The sequence below is a fragment of the Arvicanthis niloticus genome, chromosome 18 (genome assembly GCF_011762505.2).
Source record: "Arvicanthis niloticus isolate mArvNil1 chromosome 18, mArvNil1.pat.X, whole genome shotgun sequence".
Lineage (NCBI taxonomy): Eukaryota > Metazoa > Chordata > Mammalia > Rodentia > Muridae > Arvicanthis > Arvicanthis niloticus.
This window is the reverse complement of record NC_047675.1, coordinates 47833379-47858468: the sequence shown is the minus strand read 5'-3', so window position 1 is coordinate 47858468 and position 25090 is coordinate 47833379. Positions and strand designations below refer to the sequence as shown.

The window sequence follows — 25090 nt, the reverse complement described above, 5'->3', positions numbered from 1 at the left end:
CCCTTGATTCTCTGCATTGTTACTGTCTCAGCCCTGCTTTATGGTCTTGAGCAAAATGCCTGGCTCTGCCAGAGCTAGCCAGCCCATCTTCCTCTCCCCCACTTTACCTCCCAAGCAACTGCAAACCCAGCAGCAATGACTGTGCCTTTCCTCAAACTCACTGGGCTTTCTTCCCTCCTTCCTGATGGAAAGAGCCACTCCCTGTAACAACTAGCAGGGCCCCTCAGGTGTCCTCCCCTTAGTAAGCCACCCATGGTCTCTGTATGGCTACTTACACAGAGTGATACCTATGCATACATAGCTGCCTGTTCACATGTGTGTGTACACACAGTTGCATGCGTGCACGGGTGCACAGATATAGGCTGACAGCTAGGCCCATACACTATTGCACCCATTCAAGAGCACATCTTCTTGGTATGTTCACACTTGGGTGCGTCTCGCATAGGCTCATACACACTTACAACATACCTTGCTGCATATATATCTGCCCACCCAGATTATCTTTAGATTCAGAGGGAAACCTATATTTTCACATCACCCTTTCCCAACAAGCAAGCTCCAGACCAAACTCTGTACACCTGTGTCGATCTAACCACTGCCTGAGCCCTCACTAAGGCATGCATGTTCTGCATGAGGCATGCGCAATACACTAACACTGTTTCACCCACTCCATAGGTACACAGAACAAGTGCACAGTGTCGGGGAGAGCCAGAGCAACTGAATGGCTCTATGTCACACTGTGTCACAGGCGGACGGTCAGGTGGTGGCAGGTGGGTCCCCAGAGTCATTAGGAATACATAACTGGGCGCCAGTGGGCGGCAGCACCTGTGTGCTCTAGCAGGTTTATTCAGGAGAGCACACAGCAGCACTGCACACAATCCTCCATCTTCTTAGCCCCCCTGGCATGACTTCTCAGTCCCTGTGTGCTGAGAAAACTCAGCACTGGCCAGTGAGCAGGGAGAGAGCACCGCCAACTTCCCTCTTGATTCTGCTTTTCCCAGAAGAACGGGGTCAAAGGTGACTTCCTCAGTAGATGCCCTACACAGGCTGGACAGAGTTCTTCGAGGCCTCTCGGAGAGGTGCCCCACCCCGACACAGGCCCTGTCATCCCATATCCTTATCCACTTTTGATCAAGGCTTGGAAAAAGCAGTCCCTGGTGGGTGTCTGGCAGCCATCGAGGGCCCTCTGTCCACAGAGCAGTTCCAGAAGTCCACCGAGTGGGCAGGGAGTGTCTGACTGGAACCTGCCCTTGTGGGGATGTGGAGTTATTGCTTTCCCACAAGCCAAGCCCTCTGTCACCCACTGACTGGCTGACAGACCTTCCAGAAGCTGAGTGCTTCATGCAACGCCCAACGCTTGCAGTCTTCCAAGCACATAACAAACTCACCCTTCCTGGAACCAGGAGGCCAGACAGATGGCTGTTATAAAATGGATGTGCAGAAACCAGCCTCCTCCCCACACAGGTTCCCACCCCACCTTCCAGCCGAGTTTCACGCAGTACCTGGGATGAGGTGAGATGCCTGAACCTGACCCCACAGAGGCCATCAGGACCCAGCCTGAAGGTCAAAGCAGAACTGGTCCTGTCTTACACCATCCCCAGGGCTCAAGAACAGCAGCAGCATTCCACCATGGATCTAACATACCCCAGGATCCTGGTTTGTAGAACGAAAACCCAGGATGGAAGCCGGAGACCCAGAGCTATGGAATAAGGCTATGAGGGCTGAAGAGGAGGCAGAACAGATACGCTCTGCAGGCCCCAGGACAGCACTGCCCAGCATCCTCAGGGCCACAACCAGACTCCCTACGCCCTCTGCAAGAGTTAAGAAGATGCTACAATATTTCCTTGTAGCTATGACAAAACATCTAACCAAAGTGATTTACCAAGGTGTTTGTTTTTACTCATGGCTGGAGTTAAGAAGTCCATCACGGTGGGGGAGGCATGGCAACAGGAGCTTGAGGTCACGTGGCATCCACAGTCAGGAAGCAGACAGAGCTGGTTGCTGGTGCCCTGCTCACCTTTTCCTTTCAGTTTGGTTTTAGAGCTAACCTAATGGCCTCATGTTCAAACAGCCATGCCCAGAGGCTTATCCCCTAAGTGACTCCAGAGCCTACCAGGCTGACAGCATTAACCATCACAACATGGACTACTGATGTTCACCTGAACACACGTGGCAAACTGTGGCACTGTCCCCACCGTAGTGAGATCCCTGAATCACATCACTAGCAGTTCCCAGAGCCTAGTTAGCCCTGAATAAGTGATAGCACAAGCAGTAAGGTTTCCTGTTTAGCAGCCAGTCTCAGCCAACCCAGCTGGCTCCGTTCAGCCTCAAACTCGTGCCACCTGGAATGAACCCGGATGGTGTGTTGCTGACGACCCGATCAGACCAGCCTCGAGATCCTCCCCAGATGACCCTGAGAGAGCCTGAGCGCCAGGCATTGAGCAACAGAGCAAAGCAGATGACAAATGACTGTGCCAGAGAAGATTCATCAGTGATGTCGGACTCAGGGTAAGACGACTTTCGGAGATAAAAGGGGAGAGAGATGAGGGCGCTGGAAACCAGCTAGAAGATGCTTCTCGGCCCCACCCCAAAGGATGCTCTACCCCTGGGCAGACAGACCACATCTGTTCTGCAGGGGATCCACAAAGGGTAATCTCCACTGTCAACTTGATTGGATTAAGAGACATCTGCTGAGCCATGTTGGCATAGGCCTCTAACCCTACCACTCGGGACACAGAGGCATGTGGGTCTCTGTGAGTTCCAGGCCAGCCTGGGCTACATAAGAAGAAAAAGAAATGCCTGGCACTGGAGGGGAGAAAAGGATGGGGAAATGAGAAGTGAGGAAATTTAAGTCGAGTGTCTGTAAAAAAGCCACATACAGACCCGATCCCAGGGGATGATGGGAGAAAGGTGACCTGAGAGAACAGGGGAGATTCTGGGTAAAACGCGGATGAAGGTGGGGGCAGGGAGGTAGGGGAGAGCAGAGACAGGGTGAGTCAACCATAACTAAGGACATATACAGAAGGTGTATGGGAATACACTAGTTTGAATGCTGGCTTTTTAAAGAATTATATTAAAAATAAAAATTGATCAGAATTATCCCATGTAGGTGGACAATTCTGTTCCCAGACGACATGGTTTAATCCATGAAGATCAAAGCGCCAGGACACCTCCCTGTGAGTTATTTGTCAAGACAGGCCCCAGAAATGCCCACACCTGCTTTCCTACTCTAACTACCACCACCATGTGTTTCGGGACACTGGGGAATAGATCTCAAACTGACCAGGAAATTCTCCCCCTGCTAGCTACCTTCCAAGGTGCTGAAAGCTGACAGGTAAGCCACTGAGGGAGAAAGACAGCAAGTCTTCCCTGGTGTTGGCCCCTGCATGCGATAATGCTGCCTGCCAGAAAACATGTGTCACTGGTGCGTTGTGGCATAATGGTTATGGGGGTAACCAACTGCTTTCTGCTCGGATGTGAAGCTGGCTCCACAGGAGGGATTTCACATCTGATACTGTACACTTGATCAAAAGTCTGTGACTGGGGGAGGTCAGATGCTGGGGGGGGGGAGGGTCAGAGAATTAATGGTGGTGTTTTGCTAAATGGTCATGCTGTCAACCTCCCCTGTAAATATACATTTATACCCACAGATCTAGACTGTCCCTCGTGATGTCCAGAGAAGCTACATTTTTACAGTGAGCAGAAGTTAATACAGAGACACATGCCTGGTTAAGTGCTTGAGTATACATCAGTCTGAGTGCCCAGCTACCACGGGTCATTTGTGTAAGCCTCCAAAGCACGGGCAACTTCACAGAAGTAGAAAACATGACACAGGGAGGAGAGCGCTGGAAGTCTGTTTCCTGGACATGACCCGGTGACACACACATCAGCTCACAGTGGCTGGGGTTGCCTGCATGAAACCTGGACAAGATCAAGGCAGTCAAAATGTCAGTGTGGCTGCTGAGGAGGGGGAGTTATTTTTCTCTGGGGGTGTGGGTGCTGGTGGGTTGCCCATGCCACAGAGGATGGCCCCCTACTCACACACTGTGGGCAGCACTAACTGGACTCAAGGGTCTGTTGTTAATAATAATATATTATTATTAATATAATTTATTATTATTATTATTATTATTATTATTATTATTCATGAATCTGTGAACTCAGCAGAGAAAGAGAACGCAAGGCCCTGGCAGAACTGGAGGGGGTGGGGGGAGACACTGAATAAGCTCACAATACACTGCACACATGCATTAAATTCTCAAAGAAGAAATGAAACCATTACTTTTTAAAGGGGAAAGATGCTGTGTACTAACGACATACACCTTCGGGTGTGTCTCTGAGGGCTTTTCCAGATAGGACTTACTGAGGAAGACCTGCCGTGAACGTGCACAGTGCCGTTCCATGTACTGGGGTCCTGGACTGGATAAAAAGGGGGAAGGAGAAGAGACATGTGCTCTGGTGTTCTGGTCCAGGCGCTGAATCTGCACAACTGTGAGCAAGCCCTGCCACGCTTCCCTCCATGACGCCCGAGCCCTCGTCCCTCAGCTTGCTTCTTATGAGGTGTCTGGTCACAGCCATGAGATAGGTCACTAAGGCAGGCCGCCTTTCTCTATCGGTTGTCAGAAGTGGTCTGCCATCTGGGCCATCCCACAGGCAGCAACACTTTTTGGAAAGGATGACAGCTCAGCAGGGCTAACAACATAGAAATTGGCACAAGATTGTTAGGGGACCCTTGAATACCTGTGTAAGTGTTAAAGAATTTAGTTTTACTCGTGTGTACCTATGTCCAGGTGCACATGAGTGAAGTTGCCCTCAGAGACCAAAAGAGGGCATCAGATTGCCCCAAGCTGGAGCGGGTGATTGGGAGCTACCTACCTATTTCTATGTGGCTTGTAGTAGGAGAAAAACCTAACTAAATTGTATAAACTCACCAGCCAAGAGACTGTTTAAATGAGCATTGATGCATCTGCCCTACGCTCTGTCCCTTCCCTCTGTCCCTGGCTCCCACAGCTATACGGCTCACGATAACACGTGACATAGATTTTGCAGGAAAAGAACGAAACTGTATACTTTGTAATTGTTTTGTTGTTGTTGTTGTTGTTTAAGAAGAAAGAAGACAGCACAAACCTGTACTGAACACGAGGATGATCATAATGAGTGGGTGTGCACGAATGGCGGCAGGTAACAGAAGAAATATGGAGGATGGCTCGTTTCCCTGACAAGTATGAGCCAGTGGACTCAAAACTTCACTGTGATGTTCCCCGTCTGCCATGGAGTCGGAGAAAGCATTTCCAATACTGATGTGCACAGAGTCCTGCCTTGACTCTCCCAAAACAACTGGAGAACTGCTTCCTACCAGGACACAGAGACTACACCTTCCCATCCACCCTTGCCAGCTCTGGGCCGCGGTCCGCTTCATTCTCACCTGGCAGCCCTCTCCCTCATGGCTGAGATAAAGACATGAACGTAGCAGACGTGGCCAGCGAGGGACACTGGGCAGGTTGCTAGCATTAAGGATTGCTGTAAGAAAACACCCTGCCCAAAAAGGAAAGGCCTGTGTGTGCACAAGCGAGGCTGTGAACTGCCCCAGGGGCACAGAGGAGGGACACACATAGTGAAACTGCAGCACAGCCTGTCCTTCCCCTCCGTGTGGACTTGATCCTGGGATGGGCAGAATCTTCTAGGTAGGGATGCACCAATCTTCATACGGATGTGTATTCTATAGTGCTGCCCCCAAAGCCACTCAGCAGCATCCCCTGCAGATGTGTTCCCATGTGTGACATTGCTTCTGTGTCCACCAATCACAGCTGCAAAGTGGGCTTAAGATAAAGCCCAGACTCACAGGCCACCTTGCCGCCTAGTCACAGATACCCAAGTTGCCCTTACAACCTGTCTATAGCATCCATTCTGGATGCTTCCATTTTGTTGGCCACAGAAACACTGGCAGTCACTGCAAGCATTCACAAGAGTGAGACACAGACTCCTTAAGCATCTCTCAGAGTGCGTTAGCAGTGGCGGTTGAGCTGGACCGGGCTCCGGTCTTTCAAATCCCCATGCGTATGTGACGCTGGAGTGCAGTGTCTTCCACTGTGGGGAAGATCTAACTCACTCAATGTCACAAAAAGACAGACTGACAAGGCCAGTCAGCCATCTGGGGTTCTGATGATGGAGGGAAGAGTACTGGTCACATACCCAGTGACCGACAGTATAGGGACAGACCCACAGACTCCCTGGTGCCTGGGTGCAGAGGGATGGATCCAGGTGCCCCTGGGCTGCAAGCAGGCACAGGCCTGCCATGAAGGCGAGTCCTACCCCAAGAGTGAACGGCAGCCAGCTGAGGTCATCGTGAGGCTGGGCTGCAGAGGGACATTTCCAAAACATGTGGACACGAGCAGCCATGGAGCATCAGCACCCCAGGCCGTGATTCAAAGCAGATGGGGAAGCTGGGAGTGTCCCCACAGATGACGAGCCTCCCAGGGATGGGGATCATAGGCTCTGTCCTTAGCTCCCCTGAAGGTGTGGCTGGCTACAAGCTGCTCTGGGATAGCACGTGCATCCTACCTGGCACTGCTGTGACCCGTGTGAGCAGCAAGGGCCCAAGCCACCCACCAATAAGTTGTAGAGGGGAATCCAAGCAGGGGCCAAGTTCCAGGCAACAGGCTAAAACCTGCCAGAAGAATAGGAGAGGATACAGCCGACCCCAGGCCCTGTGCCTATCACCCACAGGAAGTATGCACAAAACGCCAGTGGGTTCTACTCCATTGTGCCAGAGGCACCTGCCTCCAGATCCTCAAGTCTGATAAACACACACTGGACCCTAGTCAGCCGGACACTGGAGCCCAGAGCAGTTAACATGCTTTCAGAACTGAAGGAAAACAGATTCCCTCCTAGGCAGGGCTGTTGGAAGGCCCAGGAGAGAAGCTGACAGGGACCCTCACCACTGGGAAAGGAGTATGGGAGATGTCCCCAGACCAGCCTGGCTGCTTTGCCTTGGCATATGCAGCCGCTGTTTTGTTTTGCCTCTTTTTATGTTTTGTTTTCATTTTCAGCAAGGTCTGACTGAGGAAAACTGACATTTAAAAAAATGTTAACAGGGAATGATACGGATGTTCACTTTTCATGTCTCCAGAAAACAGAGCCGTATCCCTACTGGCCATCTGGTCACCTGACAGCTTCTGTCTTCTGCCCTCCTCCAGGAACAGGGATGGTTTTAGTGTCACTGAATTTCAGATCTGAGTATGTCCCAGGCTGGGGATTCAGAGCTGAGAGGCGCTGTCACTCCTGTCCTGAGCACACGTTGGTGAGCTGGGACTCAAGAGCATCATTCTGGGGGCAGTGTTTGGGGGATGAAAGCGTTGATCTTCACTGGCCATTTAAGGTCCCCCCTACCCTGAGGGGAGAAGCCAAAAAAACCATGGGAATGTGGGTCAGCTCTTTTTCACCAGCAAGTTTCCTGCCCAGCACAAGTCTGAGGTGACCAGATCCCTCTGCTGTCCTGTCCTGCAACCTTTCTCAGGAGCACTGGCTCATTACAAAGGTCACTGCACTAGTACCCATCTTAAACAGATGGGTAGAAACTGAGACCCATGCAGTACACCATCAAACTTGGCCTTGCTACTGTGAAGACCATGCAGAACTGGTGGGTGGGGTAGACAATACCATAGGAATAAAGTAGATGCTGGGTACAGTGGCCCACGCTTATAATCCTAGCACCTGGGGGGCAGAGCAGGAGCCTGGGCTACATAATGAGACCCTGTCTCAAAATAAACCTAACCCAGGTCTGGAAGTCACTCACACCTGCAATGCACCCACTGGTGAGGGAGGGAGAGGCAGATCAAGCCACCCTCATGTGTAAATAAAGACAGGGCGGAGCTATGAAGGTCTTGCCTGATCCTGTGAGGTCATCCAGAGCAGCGGCAAACACCTTTTCTTTAGAAAAAACAAAAAGTCGAAACAAATCAGGACAGAAGAGAATGCCTAAGGTCTGAGGAAGAACTCTGAGGTGCAGCGCCTCCATCCTGTTCAGCTAGACACCAGACTCCCCCAGCAGGTCAGCTTCAAAGCCAGGAGCTCTGTATTCCAGCTTCTGCTCAACATCAGCCAGGAGGCTGCAGCCAGCACAGCAGGACAGAAGCAAGCATGGGGGCAGAGGTCATCCCTCTCAGACAGGTCTCTGCGCTGCACAGATAATCCTAAGGAATGTTTGAAAACCAGAGCTGTGCACAGCAGGGGCTCAAGAAGAAGGCCCATTCACAAACATTGACTGCCCTCCCCCAGAGAGCGCCAGCCACTGGGAACCCAAGATGGTGCTGGGTTTTTTAAAATAACATTTGTTACAATATTGGCATGCTTAAGGATGTATTTTAAAAAATTGGAAATAGACTCAATACTTCAAAACTGTAACCCAGGGCTAGGGGTGTGCTCTGTGGCAGAGCGAAAGAAGAGTGGGGAGGGGAAAAGATGGGAGGGAGGGAGGGAGGGAGGGAGGGAGAGAAGGTAGGAAGGAAGGAGGGAGGGTGAAAGGAAAGGAGGGAGAGAGAGAGGGAGGGAAGATGGGGGGAGGGAGGGAGGAAGGGAGGGAGGGATGGAGGAAGGGAGGGAAGATGGAAGGGAGGGAGGGAGAGAAGGTAGGAAGGAAGAAGGGAGGGTGAAAGGAAAGGAGGGAGAGAGAGAGGGAGGGAAGATGGGAGGGAGGCAAGGAGGGGAGATGGGAAGGATCTACCCCAGGTTCTAAGAGTGAAGTGTTCATCCTAAGAGAACATGAGGTCAGGGTAGGCCAGCATCAGAGGAAGGACAGTTCTCTAGAAAGACCCACAACTGATACATACAGAAGAAACAACAAAGGGAGAACTCCAGACTGAGAGAAGACCTGTAGCAGGCAGAGTAAAACATGCCTTTTAGACATGTAAATAGCCTAGTCAGGATCCCCACTACACCCAAGGTTGCACCTGAAAACCAGAACCCAGGGGCACCACTCACTCAAGATAACCACACACACAGTCCTAGAACCCCAGGACGCCCACTGCTCAGTATAGAAGCAGAGACCAAGAGCAATACTCTACTCTGCACATCTGGAGAGAGGGCATCTTGATCTGCCCTGCAGCTGGAGAGTCTCTCCCAGGACCCTAACCCTCAAATCAGAGACTTCTGTTAGAGACTGGACCTGACCTTCAGCTAAGACACAGATGAGCAGCCTTGGGGATGAAGATGTAGGACTGGAGTTAGGGATTTCGAGCATGAACTCGTGTGATGACTTCACCATACTAAAGTGTAACTTGTTATATACTAACTACACCTGTCTACCTTCATCCCATCAGAACCTGATGACAAAGTTGTTAACCATCAGAGGATAGGTCAAGGCCCCTGACCCCAGGACAAAGTGAAGGTTTTCACTTGTGACTGCCCAGGCCAACGACCAGTACACAGGAGCCCCAGCTGACTATAGCGGCTCACTCACGTAGACCCAGCTACTCAGGATGCTGAGGCGGACGACTGATTGAGTCAAGGATTTCAGCTTGGGTGTCCATGCTAGGCTAAGCATCAATATGGTAACCTCCGGAGTACCAGGGACCACTAGGTTATCTAAGGAAGGTTGAACCAGCCCAGGGAGAAATACAGCAAGCCATACCTTTCAAGCTGATCAAACAGGAAGTTATGTCAGAGCCATCTCAGGTGAGACATGCCTGGGCTGCAGAGAGCCACTTACCTGTGCCATCTTCTGATCAAAACAGAATTTAAAAAAAAGTAGAACCAGAATCTGATCCAACCTCAGTCTCTACAGAGCAACTTGAAAGAACCCAGGGAACAAGGGATGCATTAAAGGCACAATTAGGTTTGATCATCCAACCCAGGATGATGGGCAGACTCATCAAACCCATAATGTGACAGTCTGAGGGATGGATGTCCAGTGTTGGAGAACCAAGAATCAAGTGATAGGGTGGGTGGATGGTCCCGCCTAAATTATATGTCCTGTGGGTTTTAAGCTGTTGTCTGTCAATATCCATAGGCAAGTGGCTTGAAGGCTTCCTGGTTGTGCCACACTGGGAAACAGGAGTGAGCGGGCTGGAAGGCCTGTACCTGGCACAGCTGGGCAGTGAAGATTCGCTTGTCCTGTATTTCCCCTGAGAGGTCCTCACCCCTACCCACATCCCTACCCTGAATACACAGACACAGCTCTGTCCATGACCAAGAGAACAGAAAGATGGACTGACATGGGACCCTAATTGTAAAGAATAAACCTGCTCTCAGAGGCCATCCTGGACACGTCACAGCAGTGCAATGTGGTCTGGCAGCTGCTTTGACAACTCGGGATTAGGGAGACAGGATGAGGAGGTTACAGAGAAGGCAGCGAGTGATTTATCATCCTTAGGTCATTGGAATCAATTATGGATGCATGCAAGTATGTATGGCATTTCACCTACTCAACTCTCCCGGAGGCCCAGGGCTGGGCTTCAACATGGGAGCCAAGAGCCTAGCGTTAGGGCCAAACTCTCAAGGGCTCTGGGCCAAAATGAACCCCTTCAGAGTTAGTGCTCTATCTACATAATTGATGACAGTCTCATGTTGAAGCCTGACCAGGGCTCGTGACCAACATGAGCTTTCAGCTCACGATGTGCTAGGGGGGCCCCACTACCCTACTTTTGATTCCCTACTCGATTCTAGCCCATCCTCTCAGGCCCTGGAACCAACACCTAACACCAGCTCCAAGGGACTGATCACACTGCCCCCAAGTGGAAGCCAGAGGACCCAGTACACCATGCTGGCCTCTGGCTATGGTAGCCTGACCCACCCCTCAAGGATCAGTACGGGACGCCCACAAACAGCTTTCACCCAGTGCTCCCAGCCTTCCCGGGGTGGGGGGGGGGGGAGATAATGTACAGCAGCAGACCTCTGCTTACTCAAGGAGGCCCTACTCAGGGGGTCGGTGACTCCGGTTTTCTGGCCTTTGGCCTTGTCCAGCAGTGGACTCTCTCATCCCCTATGCTGCCATCCTGGGTTCTAGCCCAGCCCCTGGAGGCCCAGGGTGCCCAGCTCCTGCTCAGCATCAGTAGGTGCCCAGGTGATCCACCACGGCCACCTCCTCCAGGTACCCTTAAGTTCCCAGCCCCTCTCATGCCTGATGACGTCACTCTGGAAAATGCAAACGAGGGCAAAGCACAGAGGTTTGTCAGCTCCCTCCTGCTGTCCCATATGGAGGAGGTAGAACCCAGCCTCCTGCCCACACCAGGGGGAGCCAGCTGGGCCTATGGCTCCCTTTGAAGAACCCACCCAACCTTAGGATGGATCTGAGTCTATTCTGTGCCCTCTGTGAACAGGCAGAGTTAGAAAATGAGCCAGGGCAAAGGTTTCTCTCTTTTCAGAGATTTGTCCCCCTACCCTAGCATGTGCGGGCTGTGTTCTCTCTGTCCCATCTTGGGGTAGGTTCCCTGGCTGTTTGATGGAGTTTGGCTTCCCCCACCCTATTCTTTCCAGAAGAGCCTGATCTATGGGTGAGACAAAGCCTCACTTTGCAATTGGCTGGCCACGGTCAGAGAGGTCAGAGAACAAAACCCAGACCTCCCATCCACATACCCACAATTCTCTCGGTTAACCAGGAGGAGCCGGCTGACTAGCTGAGGTTACCCTCCCTGCCAGTCAGCTGCTTTCACCTCCCTTAGAACTCAAGTAGCAAGGGCAGTGAAGCACACTGCAAGCTGCAAACTCAAGGCTGTCCACAGCTGTGTCACAGACCTGCCCAAAGGGTGGGCCACCCCCGCCCAGCAGGAGCAGCTTCCTGCTCCGGAGCCTCAGTCCCCTCCCACTTCTGGAATAGGCATCCAAGCCACAGACCCTAAGTCCCAGAGCAGGTGTAGCCTATGGCCACACCTGCAGCAAGGGACTCTAATGGAAACCTCAATGTTTGGCTGCTTTAAGCAGCTGGCCGGAAAGGGAATTGGTGACCTAGGGAATGGCTGAATGCTTCCAGAAGAGCAAGGTCAAGCTCATCGGGACAGCTAATGATGATGGATGCAAGCAAGGCTGGAGGGGCTCCTGAGGATGCTCCAGGGATGGCAGTGGGCGAGGCCTCTGAGCCTGGGATCTGCCCTTAAAGGAACAGGAAGGAGGGGGGGGGGGAGAAAGGGAGAGAGGAGAAACCCACCCAAGACCAGACAGGGAGTCTAGAAACAGCCTCCCGGCCAGCTTCCTGACCCCCAGCTTCCTGACCCCTCGGCTTATGCGGCTATTATCCCTCAGCGGGCGGAGCAGCGCATGCTCTCTTCTCTGTCCAGGCTCCATGGAAGCTCAGCAAACTGAGGTGGGGAGGGGATGCACATCAAGCCTGCCTACTCACTGCCTAGCACATGCCTCTGGGGCAGTTTTACAATGCTGTAAGTCACAAAGGGAAGAAAAGGAAGCTGTGGAGGCCTGCCTGCTGGGAGCATCTGGTCTCTTGCTTAGTGCTGCCTCTTCACCTCTTCAGTGCCGATTTGTAAATCCCCCCTCCCCCCCCTCACACCCACCTCGACTTTCCCCATGGCTTTATCTACTTGGCTCTCTGGATCTCTGAAATGCTGGCAGCATCTTCCCATCTCCCTCATAAACTAATGCATTAAGATCGCTGACATGTATGCCTTTGGTATGTGTGTGTCAGGACATCATCTTCTAAAACTGGCCCTTCATACAGGGGTCACACTGCTAGGACACTGTAGAGCAGCGATCTGAGCCCAGCTCAGCCCACTCTGCCCAGAGAGGACAATCAGCCCCACATCTGCATGTCATTGAAGCGCTGCTCTGTTCTGTGGTGGAGGAGTCCAAGTTCAGCTTGGGGAGAGAAAGCAGAAGCCAACTGACAGGCTGTCCCAGGTGCTATCTGCGTCCTGTTGCCCTCCTCCAAGAAGCTCAAAGCTGACCATCTGAAAGACACCAGGGCAAGAGAAGGAAGGGCCAAGGGCCCAGAGGCCCCAGCTGAGGGGCTGGTATTTCAGAAGGAATAGATAGGGAAGGGATGCCTGACACTGGGGCTCTGGCCTGGTCTGGGTGCAGAGGAGCAGGTGGGTTCCAAGCAGCTGCTGAAAGGACCCCCATAGCAGGGTGCTGAAAGAAAGGAAGGAAGAAAGGAAGGAAGGAAGGAAGGAAGGAAGGAAGGAAGGAAGGAAGGAAAGGGCTCCTGGGTTGTCCAAGGCCCTGGGCAGCTTTGTTCTTCCATCATGTTCTGGCTCATGAATGACGGTGATTTCTCCCCAGGCCCTCAGAACATCCTAGTCTAGCGTGTGAGCATCACGTGGTGTCCGGGTTCTTCCCCAGTGGCTCCTGCATTTGAGCATCCTGGGTCTGGCAGTCTACTCATGATGGCCAAGACTCTGAACAAGGCTCTGACTCCTGTCCATGCATAAGCTGGGGTCTCATCCAGGGTCACTGGAACTTCCAGAGGCCATTAAACCTTTCCTTTTCACAGCTTATCAAAATACAGCTTTCTTCACACCCTCCACTATGTGACCAAACAGGCTTCCAGGGGGGCTGAGCTGCCCAAAGGCATCTCTGGTCCATTCTGCTTCATCTTCCCATGGTGCAGGCTCCTGTGCTAGCCCAGAATGGTGGAACTATCAGAAGCATCACAATTTTCACCAAGCCACCCGGCCCCAGCACGACACTGCACAGGGTGAAGACACTGCTCCCACTGACCACCCTCCTGGGCATCAGTGAGGGCAGAGCTCTGGCTCCTGCTGGAAGTGAGCTCAACCTTCAAAAGGGACCATTTTATCAAATTCCATGTCCACCCCTCCAGAAGGGTGAGTCCTCTATCCCCATAAACACACAGAAGCCCAGGGGAGGCAAACTCTGGAACCCAGCACAAGCCAGGCCACTGAGAACTTTCCTCCAGCCCGCTGTCCACACTCAGTCATGGGGCAGTGAAAGTTGACCATGGGAACTAAAAGGCTCCTCCAGAAGCCTCGAGTGACTCAAAGTGGTGAGAGATGAACTCACTGTCCATGGCTGGAAGCAATAAACACACACAGACAACAAGAACGCAGAGCCCTGCAGCCTACAGTGCTGTACCCTGAACACATAGCCCTGCACCCTAAATAGGGTCAGTGCTACTACACCTCAAACACAGCCAGTGTGTGACGAACGAGAGGCCAGTGTTACACTCCAACTACATGGCCAGCCCTGCACCCCAAACACAGTCAGCTCTGTACCATAAACACATTCATCCCTGTACCCTAAAACACAGCTCTGTATCTCAAACACAATCCTGGATCCCATAGTCTAGCACCCCAAACATACCGTCAACCCTGTACCTTAAATAGAGTCAGCCCTATGTCCCAAACACAGCCAACCCTGCACTAGGAGTCTAGGAGAAGAATGTGTTGGCCTATGAAATCAGGCCAGAGGTCACACTGCCTCAGTCACTTTCTGTGTTATTTGCTGAAGTCTATTCTCTCACTGAGTCTGGAACTTGGGGTTTCAGGTGGACGGGCCAGCGAGTGAGCATCTGGAGATCTGTCTGTCTCCACCTCTTCAACACTGGGGCTAAAGACATGCTTCATCCCCATCCACCACGTCCAGCTTCACAGGGGTGCTGGGTATCCATGCGGGTTCTCCCCTTACCCAGAGTTACCTCCCTAACCCCTCAAGTGTTCATTTTTACAAGTGGGAGATAAAGTCAGAGAATTCTACAGACGTGGGATGTTTGCTCCAAGCACTCTCTTAAGCTGTGGGTTGCGAAAGTGACCATGAGATCATAAAAACCTGGCGACGGTTAAAAAAAAAAAAACAGAAGTTAACTCAAAATTATCTGCACAGGGGATCTGAGGTGTTTCTGCCAGTGACTGCCATGTGTCACAAGACTTCACAGCAGCCTGGGTTCTGCACACACGTGCCCTGAACGTGCTCTTCTTTTTCTTACTGTGTGTTCTGAACAGCAGTGTTTTCACTGTACATTCAAAGTTTTCTTCCTTGCAGACATAAAGGCATTTGAAAGCAAAGGCTTTGAATATTCTCTCGTGTCATTCCTCAGCATGTGAGTTGTAATCTAGGACATTTTCCAATTGTATTGCACTAGAATATTTCATTTTAAAAACTATTATTTAAGTTGCTGATTTGAGTTTCATAGTAAAATAATTGTTAAATGAATTTTGGCATAGGATTAGAACAGACTTCCCAACAATTTCTAGAGTGGCTACAGACACCCCTCTACCATGTTGTATATATATGATGAACTTTTTAAGAGACAGCTCAACACTGATAATTACTAAATAAAAATATCAATCAACTATGAAAAAAACATCAGAGAGTTCTGTCCTACAAGTATCAAATATTCAGCCGAGATTTAATCCTTTACATAAAAACAACCATATGCATCTAATTAGTATGTAAATTGGTTTTCATCTTTAATAACTTTTGAACATTTATTTACATCCAAGAATTCTAAATAAACTTGTGGGTTAGTGAGATGTGCACCAGGCAAGGGTGTCTGCCGACAAGGCTGATAACCTGAGTTCGGTCCCTGGGCCCCACATGGTAGAAGGAGAGGAAAAGCTCTCAAAATTTGTCCTCTGACCTCCATGCAGGTACCATGGCATGTGTGCACCCCACATGTGAAATAAATAAAGTGTAAAAAGAAAATACATGACGTATTATTCAGCATATTTGATTTGTTTATAGAGTCACCAGCATCGTCAGTCTGCTGCCCGTGGGCACAGCATGGGCACAGTGTAAGCACAGACAGAACAGAAAGGAAGGCCCAGTGATAGAGCTCCTGACACCTCACAGGCTTCTGAGGAAAGGACCTCCACAGCTCAGTGGTCCATGGCCAGGCCCAGCCACTGGAGTGAAGCAGAGAGGAAGACAAAACAGAAAGCAGTCCTCCATCCAGCTCTGGGCACAGACAGCTATCAACCAGCGCAGGAGAGGCCAGGACCTAACTGGAATTTTAGAACCTGGGGGTCAGGAGAAAATATTCAGACCTAGGGCCACATGAAAAGTCTCTGGCAAGACCAAAACTATGCTTCGTATAGAAATTGGTGAATTGGGCTTCATTAAAACAAGACTTGCTCCATTAGTGACTCAATTAGAAGGATGACAAGAGGACACACGGGGAGGGGACATTTGCGGAGGCTCCGTCTAAGGAGCTCCCAACCTAGAACATACTGAGAAGTCTCATAACTGCAGAGCAAGCACAGCAGATAAGCCAACTAGAAAATGGGCAGAGGGTGCAGCAAGCACTTCCCAGGGGAGGACAGAAGCTGGTGACATGAGAGATGTGAGGACTGTGGGGGAGTGCACATCACTGCCAGCCACCAGAGTAGCTGAAGTGAGATAACCATCAATACAGGCAGGGACTTGAAGAGCTGCTCTCTCCAGTGCAAGGGACACAGAATGGGGCAGTCATCACAGGACAGTGCTACTGTGTCTCCTAAGGCCACATGCACAGCTGGCACCAAACCCAGCATGTGCACACACGGGGAGCTTGTCCCAAGGAAGGACAGACCCATCCTCACATAGAAACTACAAGAATGTTCCCATACTAGTCACTCTTCCTGTTGTTATGACAACGTACCAGGCAAGACACTACTTCCAGAAGGAAGGGTTTAGTTTGGCTCACAGTTTGGGGATCTGGTCCCATCATAGTGGGGAGGGCATGGTGGCAGGAGCAGAAGGCAGTTAGTTGGTCACAGGGCAACCACAGTCAGGAGGCAGAGAGATGAACTCCTACACATGAGGTGGTACCGCCCACAATTACGGTGGGTTTTCCCATCTCAAGTAACACAATCTAGAAACTCCCTCGTAGATATTTCTAGGGGTTTGTCTCTCAGGTGATTCTACAGCCTGTCAAGTTGACAATCATTATAAACCACCACAGCCCAAGTGTTCCTCAAGAGACAAGCAGACCTCCACAGCTATGGAGTCTTCAGCCCACCTCCCTCCTCAATGGGTCTATGCTCAGCACACCACGCTCCAGTGAGCTCAGGACAGGATTGGTGACAGGAGCGTGGGTCTGACTACACCCACCTCCAACTATAAGCAATTCCACACATAAGCTGAGAGCTCTACAAAGCTTAGGAAAGGATCGTCTCTGGACCAGAAATATAGTCCCCAAGATCTCAGCACTGAGAAGCCATCTACTGTTGTTCTCTGCCCCTTTGTCTATGTCTTCTACGCTTGGAGAGCAGCCATGACCACACCGACACAAACGCACTGTCCTCCTCCCCAGGTCATGTCTGGCAGACCTATGTGAAATCCACTCCAGAACTGTGCAACAATCCATCAACAGCCAGGCCCAGGGGCGTGCCAGGCTCACCCGGAGAGCCAAGCACTGTTGACTATGGAACAGGAGAGTGCCGAATCCCAGCACGAGAGTCTTCATATCATGACTGGGGTTGTCCCTGACCCTGCATCTTGGGCTGCTTCTGTAGACACAGACACTATGGGAAACAATAAGTTCTACCAGACCAAGGCCCCAGGCTTCATTGTACTGCCACACCTGTGCAGGAATGGTCCAGACCCAAGCAACCCATCCACCTGCTGTGGCAAAGTGGAGGAGCTGAGGCCTTCTGCCCACGGGTTCTGGTAAGGGTTTTGGTCTCTGGAAAGACTTTGTAGGACGTGTATGTACAAAAGCTGCCCTATTACAAAGCTGAAAAGAAGGAAGCCCAGGACACAAAGCCACACATCCAAAGCCACACAGCAGCCCAGGGCACTCTCACTCAAAGTCTCAGGACCTTGCACCAAAAATAACAGAGTTCTTGTGTACCCAGAGCCATGTGCCACCTCCAGTCTAGAGAAGGGACAACCCCAGGATAATTCAGCCCCTTCCTAAAATCAATCTCTCTCTCTTTCTCTCTCTCTCTCTCTCTCTCTCTCTCTCTCTCTCTCTCTCTCTCTCTCTCTCTCTCTCTCTCTCCTGGCAAGCTTGAGGTAAGCAATCTCCAGGGCCACACACTTCCACCATGCTTCAGTCTTTCCACAGACCTAGAAGCAATGAAGTGCCAGGCATGGGTGGGGCCTCTGAAGCATGAGCCAATGAGAATCTTTCCTCTTTTATGTTGATTTTTCTTGGGTATTTTGTCACAATGACAGAAACTAATACACCCGCCAAGACAGGCTACCTACCAGTATCCTTACAGCCATGCAGCTGGCCAGCCACAGCTGCACCTGCACCCCACAGGCCCCCAACTCAGGCAAGGCTGGCACTGCTCACTGCCCATGCACTCACAGGTGCCCAGGCTTCATGCTTCATGATGTCTCCATCTTAAGAAAGAATCAGAGGACCTGCCCCATGACCACATCCAGGCCTGGTGGTGTCTCCTGTTTTCTATCCTGGGCTTTCTCTCTTTCTAGTTAGACCAGAGACCTGGCGTGGCCCAGGAGGTAACATGCTCTTCTCTTCAGTGTACATGGGGCTTGCTCCTCAGCTTCCTGTGACAGCCAGTGTGGAGAGGACACTGGAGCCAAAGCTGCCTGAGCCATCACGCTGCCCAGTGGGCACAGGCAAGCCTCATCCCACACACGACAGAAACAATTTATAAGTGGCCATGAAGGAAACAGCCTCATCTCTTCTTAAGAGACAAAGGACAGAGAACACCAAAGACCCTTTGGAGTCTGCAGTGGTGGTGTTCCTGGCCCTTGGGTAGCTCTCAGGTGGTCACTTCAACCTCAGCCTAGTCGCTGGGATTCCAGGGTTGTTCCAGCTGCCTAAAGCATCAAAAACTTGTTGAGACTCCACACAGGCCTCATGGCTATAAGACATGACGTGGAAAATACTGGGTCGCTCAGAGGCTCCAGGGGGCTTTGTTCTGTCTCTTTCTGGTAGCCCAGGCTTCCCTTGGCCTGTGGCCATATCACATCAATGGCATCCTGTTGCTCTGTGGCCACTCCCTATACCTTTGTCTCACGAATCCTTTGGTGAGGACCTGTACTGTTATGCTGGGTGGCCTGGATGCTCCAGAAGGCTCTTCATCCAGCCTGAATCCTACCTACAGCACCATTTGCTACAGAAGGAGGTGATACTAGGTTGAGCGTCACAGGGCATCTTTGGGGTCCATGTGTAATCTGCCATCTTTGTCTCCTCTCATAACAAGGAGGTCACAGCACCACCCTGGTGAGTGCACAGAGCAGGCCCCATGCCTTGCAGAGGTGGAACTGAGGCCAAGCTGTGCCAGTTGATACTGATACTTAGTTCCTATTCCCGCTCTTCCACTGGGTACCAAGGAGGACAGTACTGCTCTGAAATTCAGAGGTTCTAGAACCACTGAACTAGCGTTCCTCACTGGGGCTATAATTCTGACCAAATACCCCAAAACCGTTAATGGGGTTCCTCTAAGAACACAGTGGCTCTGGCCCAGATGCCTCTCGGGGTCAACAGGGGCATCTGTGGTGATACAGACAGCTCCACTCAACCCCAGCCATGCCAAGAAAAAGCCCTGCCAAGTGTCCACACATCCCAGTGCCCCACCCAGTCCACACTGTGGTATCTATCTCTTGGAATAAAAGCAACCAGGGACAGGCCAGACCAACTTTGCCTTCACAGGAAAGGGAAGACCACTGCGGCCAGAGGTGGAGGTGAAGGCAGATGACCTTCAGGGGCAGCCTTGTTAAAAGAGAATTCTGTTACCATCCATAGAAACGGACTGGTCTTTTAACTCTTTTGTGCTTCCTACATTGCCTTTTGTTAAGGCTTATTTTTTAATTACATGTGTAGGTCTTTGTCTGTGAGAAGGTATGTGCATGTCTGAGTACATACCCACAGAGGCCAGAGACAACATGGTCCTCTGGTGCTGGGGTTACAGGCAGTTGCAAACCACCCGATATGGGTCTGGGACTCGAACACCAGTCATACAGAGGAGCAACATTCTCTTCATCATGGAACAATTTCTCTGGGCCCTGCTTGGCTTTCTGCTGTTCTTTTGATCTATCAGATATTTGTTCCTACTGAATTAAAAACCTGGCCTTCCGAAAGAAACGGATTAGAAGACTGCAAACAAAGACAGAAGACAAACAAATAGTACTGAAAGGTCTAGAACACAAGCAATGTCAGCCAGACTCTGCTCCCTCGAAAGGACAAGGATTCCTCCCCACTAGGTGGCCAATTACAGCTGTGGGGTTCCTCTGAGCACTCTTTCCTAGGGGGCCCCTCTGATCAAGCACTATGGGACATGGAGGTGGGGCAAACAGGTAGGGAAGACACAGGTCCTCTGCTACCCTGCTTCAGAGGAGAGGCCCAGGGGAGACGAGTGTCCCTGCTGGACACTGGCACCCATCCATTCTGTCTCCGTCCACAGGAACCAGCCAGCAAGAAGAAAACACACTGTACCTGCCAAGGCTGTCAGATGCTCCTGGCAGGCAGTGGTTTTAGATCCTCGATTACTAGGGGGTAGCCGACCTAAGGGAGGATGGCCTCTCGGCTCCCTGGAAGCAGGACACTGGGCCCTGCCAAGACTATGACCTAAAAATTCCAGGGAGCCTCTGGGGCCTGGTGGTATGGTTGGTCCAAGAATCTATGTTTCTGTCCACACTCACAAGTTGGTGTGGCCTGCCTCAGGGGTGGCCCAGCCATGACTTCTAGAATCCAGCGACTTTCCCTTTTATTAAGACAGGGTCTTACCATGTAGCCCTAGCTGGCCTGAAATTTGATATATGGACCAACCTGGCTTCAAACTCGTAATAGAGATCTCTGCCTTCTGTGCGCTGGGATTAAAGGTGTGTGCTACCGTGTCTGGTCCACCTTTCTTGCTGGTTGTGTTTGTACACTTGCTATGGCCTTCTCCCCATCCCATGACAGGCGTTAGTACCCAGTCATTGAGGCATGGGCAGGACCCCAGGCTGTGCAGTCTGCACCCCCAGCTCTCTCTCCCTGCCAACTCTACTCATCTTCCAACCTTACCTGAGATGCTTGCCTCAGGTTACTGTTTTTTAATGCTCCCAGGCTGGGAATGAGACTCAGTTAGTAGAACACTCAGCTACCATCCAAGAAGCCCTGGGTTTCTCCCCCAATACCCCATAAACTTGGCGTGGTGCTCCATGCCTGTAATCCTAGCGCTCAGGAGGCAGAAACAGGGAGACCACAAAAGTTTGAAGCTAAATGCTCAACTACATTGTGGGTCTGTCTAACATGTGCGACAAGAGACCCTGTCACTAGAAAGAAAAATTGCCCCAGAATATGCATAGGTGACAGAGACCTATTATACTTTCAAGGGTCAAATCCCTCTTAATGACCAAGTGGCTCCTCTCCAAGGGGAAAAACCAGCCAGAGGCCACACACTGACCATAATCACCAACTCGGGCCTGAGGCACAGGGAGATGAGAGCTTCCAGGTGGGCACAGTCCTCAGCAGCTGGTGCCACTGCAAGCTGGCAGTCCCTAAAGACAATCCTCAAGTCTAGCAAGTTTGAAGCAGAATGCTCAGATCTCCTCTGTGGTGAGGGAGACTGCATGGATGAACTTTGGAGTTTGACACCATGAGAAGAGACAGACATGCAGGCAGAATGCCATGTGACCCCCTCAGAAGATGTGTCTGGACAGACACAAATAAAAGCTAGGAAAGGGATGGCCAGGGCTGGAGAGAAGGGCTGACTGTGAATGAAGCCGGGGTTTGGATTGAGGAAAACATTCTAAAATGAAAGAGTCCCCAGCTTGGCAGACACAGAAACCCAGGGAGCTGCACACTTCCATAGGGAGAACTGTACACTACGTGGACTGCATCTCAGTAAATCTTTTTGTGGGAATCCCATCTGGAAGACAGATGCTTCACAGTGGGACAGGCCTGGGCTGCAGGCAGGGCTCAACAGCTTCCTGGTCAGGTGGCTCTGGCCAGTATCCACACCTCTCTGAGGTCCAACTTTCTCTGACCATAAACCAAGGTTACAACTGTTTGTTGTTTGGGGCTCTGGAAAGACAGGAAGGCACGACTCAAACTGGCCAGTATGCAGGAGATCAGGCTAGGGGCCTCAGAGAGCAGCCATGGCACTGTTGGAACACATGCAGCCCAGAGCCTTGTGGGTGATTTTCATTCATGCCACCTGAGCCAAACCAAGCCACTCCCATCAGCTGGGAATAGATAGCTGAGCCGCTCAGAGGCCAGTGCTCCAGAACCAGCAGCAAGAAAATGCTCAGGAAAGTACACACACACACACACACACACGCACACACACACATGCATGCACACACACATGCGCACACATGCACACACATACACGTGCATACACCCACTCACAGACACACATACATGTGCATACACACACTCACACATACTCGTGCATACACACATGCACACACGTGCATATGCACACACACATGCGCTCGCACATACACACAACACATGTGTATATGCACACACTCACACACACGCATGCATACGCACACGCACACACATGCACGGACATACGCACACATACACGTGCATATGCACATGCACACACTCACACACGCACGCGCGCGCACACACACACATACTCACACACGCACACATGCAGACAGGTGCTCCAGATCAGTGAGGGCTTTGAGGGCAAAGAGGGCAGTAAGAGACCCTGTTGTGGAGTCTCCAAGCTGATACTGAGGGAGGTGCGGCCCTAAGCAGAGTAGTACCTCAGCTCGGCCAGTGCAGAGCTCAAGGCCCAGAGGAAGGCATCTACTGTGCAGGCTCTAAGCAGACTGCCTGTTGCTTCCATAAGTGGGATGGCTTCTGTGCTACAGTGAGAACAGTGCTAGAAACTGACAGTTGTCCATCCCAAGCAGAGGAGTCATGGGGCTGGAGGCAGAAGCAGTGTGACACACTTAGAGTAACCCTGCTGGGGGCTGGGGTATGGAGAAGAGCAGTTCCTGGCTTGGGACAATCTTGGAATTCTTCAAATTAGGGCACCATGTCCCCCAAAAAGGAAGAGCTGTGAAAAGCTACATGACACAGAAAACCCCGCAGACCCAAAGCCGAAGGGACAGAGTAGCAGTGGGAGACAGGGAACAAACTAGGCTCAGGGCCTGCAGCTCCCACACCCATCTAAAGTAGTGTTTGTCCCTCTCAGTGTGATGAAGCAGCAGGTCTGGGAGGAGCACACAGCAGCTGGACACCAGGAATGACACAGGGACACTCAACGCCTAGACCAGCATCCGCCCTGCTGATCACAGAGGCCAAGGGCACTCGGCGAGCCCGGCATTCTCAACACAACCACACTGGGGTGGGAACTGCTGATGTGGGCCTGTGATTTTTTTAAAGACCACCTGTGCCCTCTTATTGATGCTGAGGATACAGAACGATGTGAGGGATCCTGAGCACACAGGCACCACTCACACACATTCACCCCAGGTGTCTACACACAGTGTAACCACACTAGAGAGGAACAAAAGGCTGGCGCTGAGGGCGGCGTCAGGTGAGCCTTGCCCACTTCCCCCAGCCAGGGTCTCGTCCCTCACTGCCGCTAACGCCCCGCTGAGGAACGCTGAGGCAGACTCCATTCGGGGGCTCTGACGCCAGCTGTGCCCGTGGAGAAGCCTTCCGAGAGAGTTCCAGGAAGTTTATCCTTAGAAACCAAGATTGTCACTTTCCTTCATGGCCCAAATCCTTAATGGGAAACAGACACATCAAATAACTACCAGAAGGGGCCTGCTTTGAGTCCCGTCCAAGGAAAAGGGTCGTGAAGAGACCAGTACTTAGAAATATCATAAAAATGGGCAGTTAACAGAAGCATATACCTAAAGTAGCTCGTGTGTGGTTGTAAACTGTCTGGTCTGGCAGGCTGGTTAGTGCGTTGTGAGCACCCAGTAATCCTGGCCCTACTTTGTCAAAAACAACAACAAAACCAAAGAACCAGTGACCGCAGGCACAAGGAATATGATGTCTAGTGAAGTCAGCTTGTGGCATCAATACCCAGTACTGACAGATGATCCCGACAGCTGGAAAGCACCACAGAAGACTCAAAATAGCCATCACGGACGCTCTTACAATGCCAGAGCGAAGGTGTGCCCAGATCTTTCCACCTACGGAACTAATCTCCCTTCTCAGTCCCTAGACTTTGATCCAGCAACTGGAATCTTCAGCAGGAAAACAAAACACTTTGTTTTGCCTTGAAGATGTTTCCAGATTTCAAGCTCACATGACTGGCTTGCAAGTCTGAATGTATTAATAATAAGAAACACAGGCTGCCCTGCCCGCACCAGATCCGAACTCCTCACAAACCACAGCCCACATCCCTGCTGCCCCTGAAGCTGGTACCTGGCGGTCCACTTACCAGAGTCGGAGCTGTGGCACGGCTACCGTGGGACTCTAGTGGCAGCTATCTTCAGGGCCTGCATTCAGGACCCCGGTGCCCGCTGCAGTGCGTCTGGGTCCACATCTCGCTCACTTGAGCTGGCTCTCAGCTGGGAAGTCTCAAGTTCCAGGCGGCCTGGGATTCCCTCTCTGCTCAGACACTTAACCCTGCTGTGCCTGGGGGAAGGGGTTTGGACTGAGCTGTCTTCTCCGTTAGGACTCAAAGTCTGCTGCCCTCACAGGCTAAGCATCCGCCTGCCTTTCCTTGCTCGCTCCTCAGGAACTCGAACACGTGGCTAAGATTCGGGGAGGCGCGGCTCAAGAGTGGGTGGCTTTCACACAGGCTGGCTCTCTTTTCCAGGGAAGCAGGGGGGTACACACCTGCTGGCAGAGAAGGTGGAAGGTCCTCACTGCGAGGCAGGGGAATGCTGCACTTGTGTCTGTGGGATATCCCCTGAGCTGCATGGGGATATTCCCGGGAGAGGTAATGTTCACACCCCATCTCAGGCTCAGTAAAGTAGTGGGGGACCCCAGCCTATCCCTCACTTCTTCACGGGGCCCTCGACCTGCCCTTACACTTCCAGAGGCTGCAATATAGAAGCCGTATCCACCTGTGCCAGTGGAGATGAAACCGTTCTGGCGGCTGACTACCCATGGTTGTAGGGCAGAGACCACAGCGGATTCCGTCTGAGCTAAGTGGCCCATTCGTCTGCGTACAGCCTCTCTAGTGCTCATGAACTGGTAGGGAAACTGAGTCAGCAGCTATAATTTATCTGGCTCACATATGTCAAGCGTCTAGCCCAGGTTGGGTTGGGGGCTAAGAAGGGAGCAAGCAGCACTAAGACTTTTGACTCTCAGCCATGTCCTCGG

General features: G+C 51.5%; 1 protein-coding gene across 1 annotated transcript in view; it reads right to left on the bottom strand.

Moving 5' to 3' along the window:
• The window catches only part of Znf469 (zinc finger protein 469), a 220986-nt gene extending 196143 nt beyond the window's left edge, over positions 1 to 24843 (bottom strand). Inside the window, exon 1 of the mRNA XM_034522508.2 lies at positions 24201 to 24843. The gene's annotated coding sequence lies outside the window, so the exon portion shown is untranslated. The remainder of the gene's footprint in view (positions 1 to 24200) is intronic.
• Between the last annotated feature and the right edge of the window lie 247 nt (positions 24844 to 25090).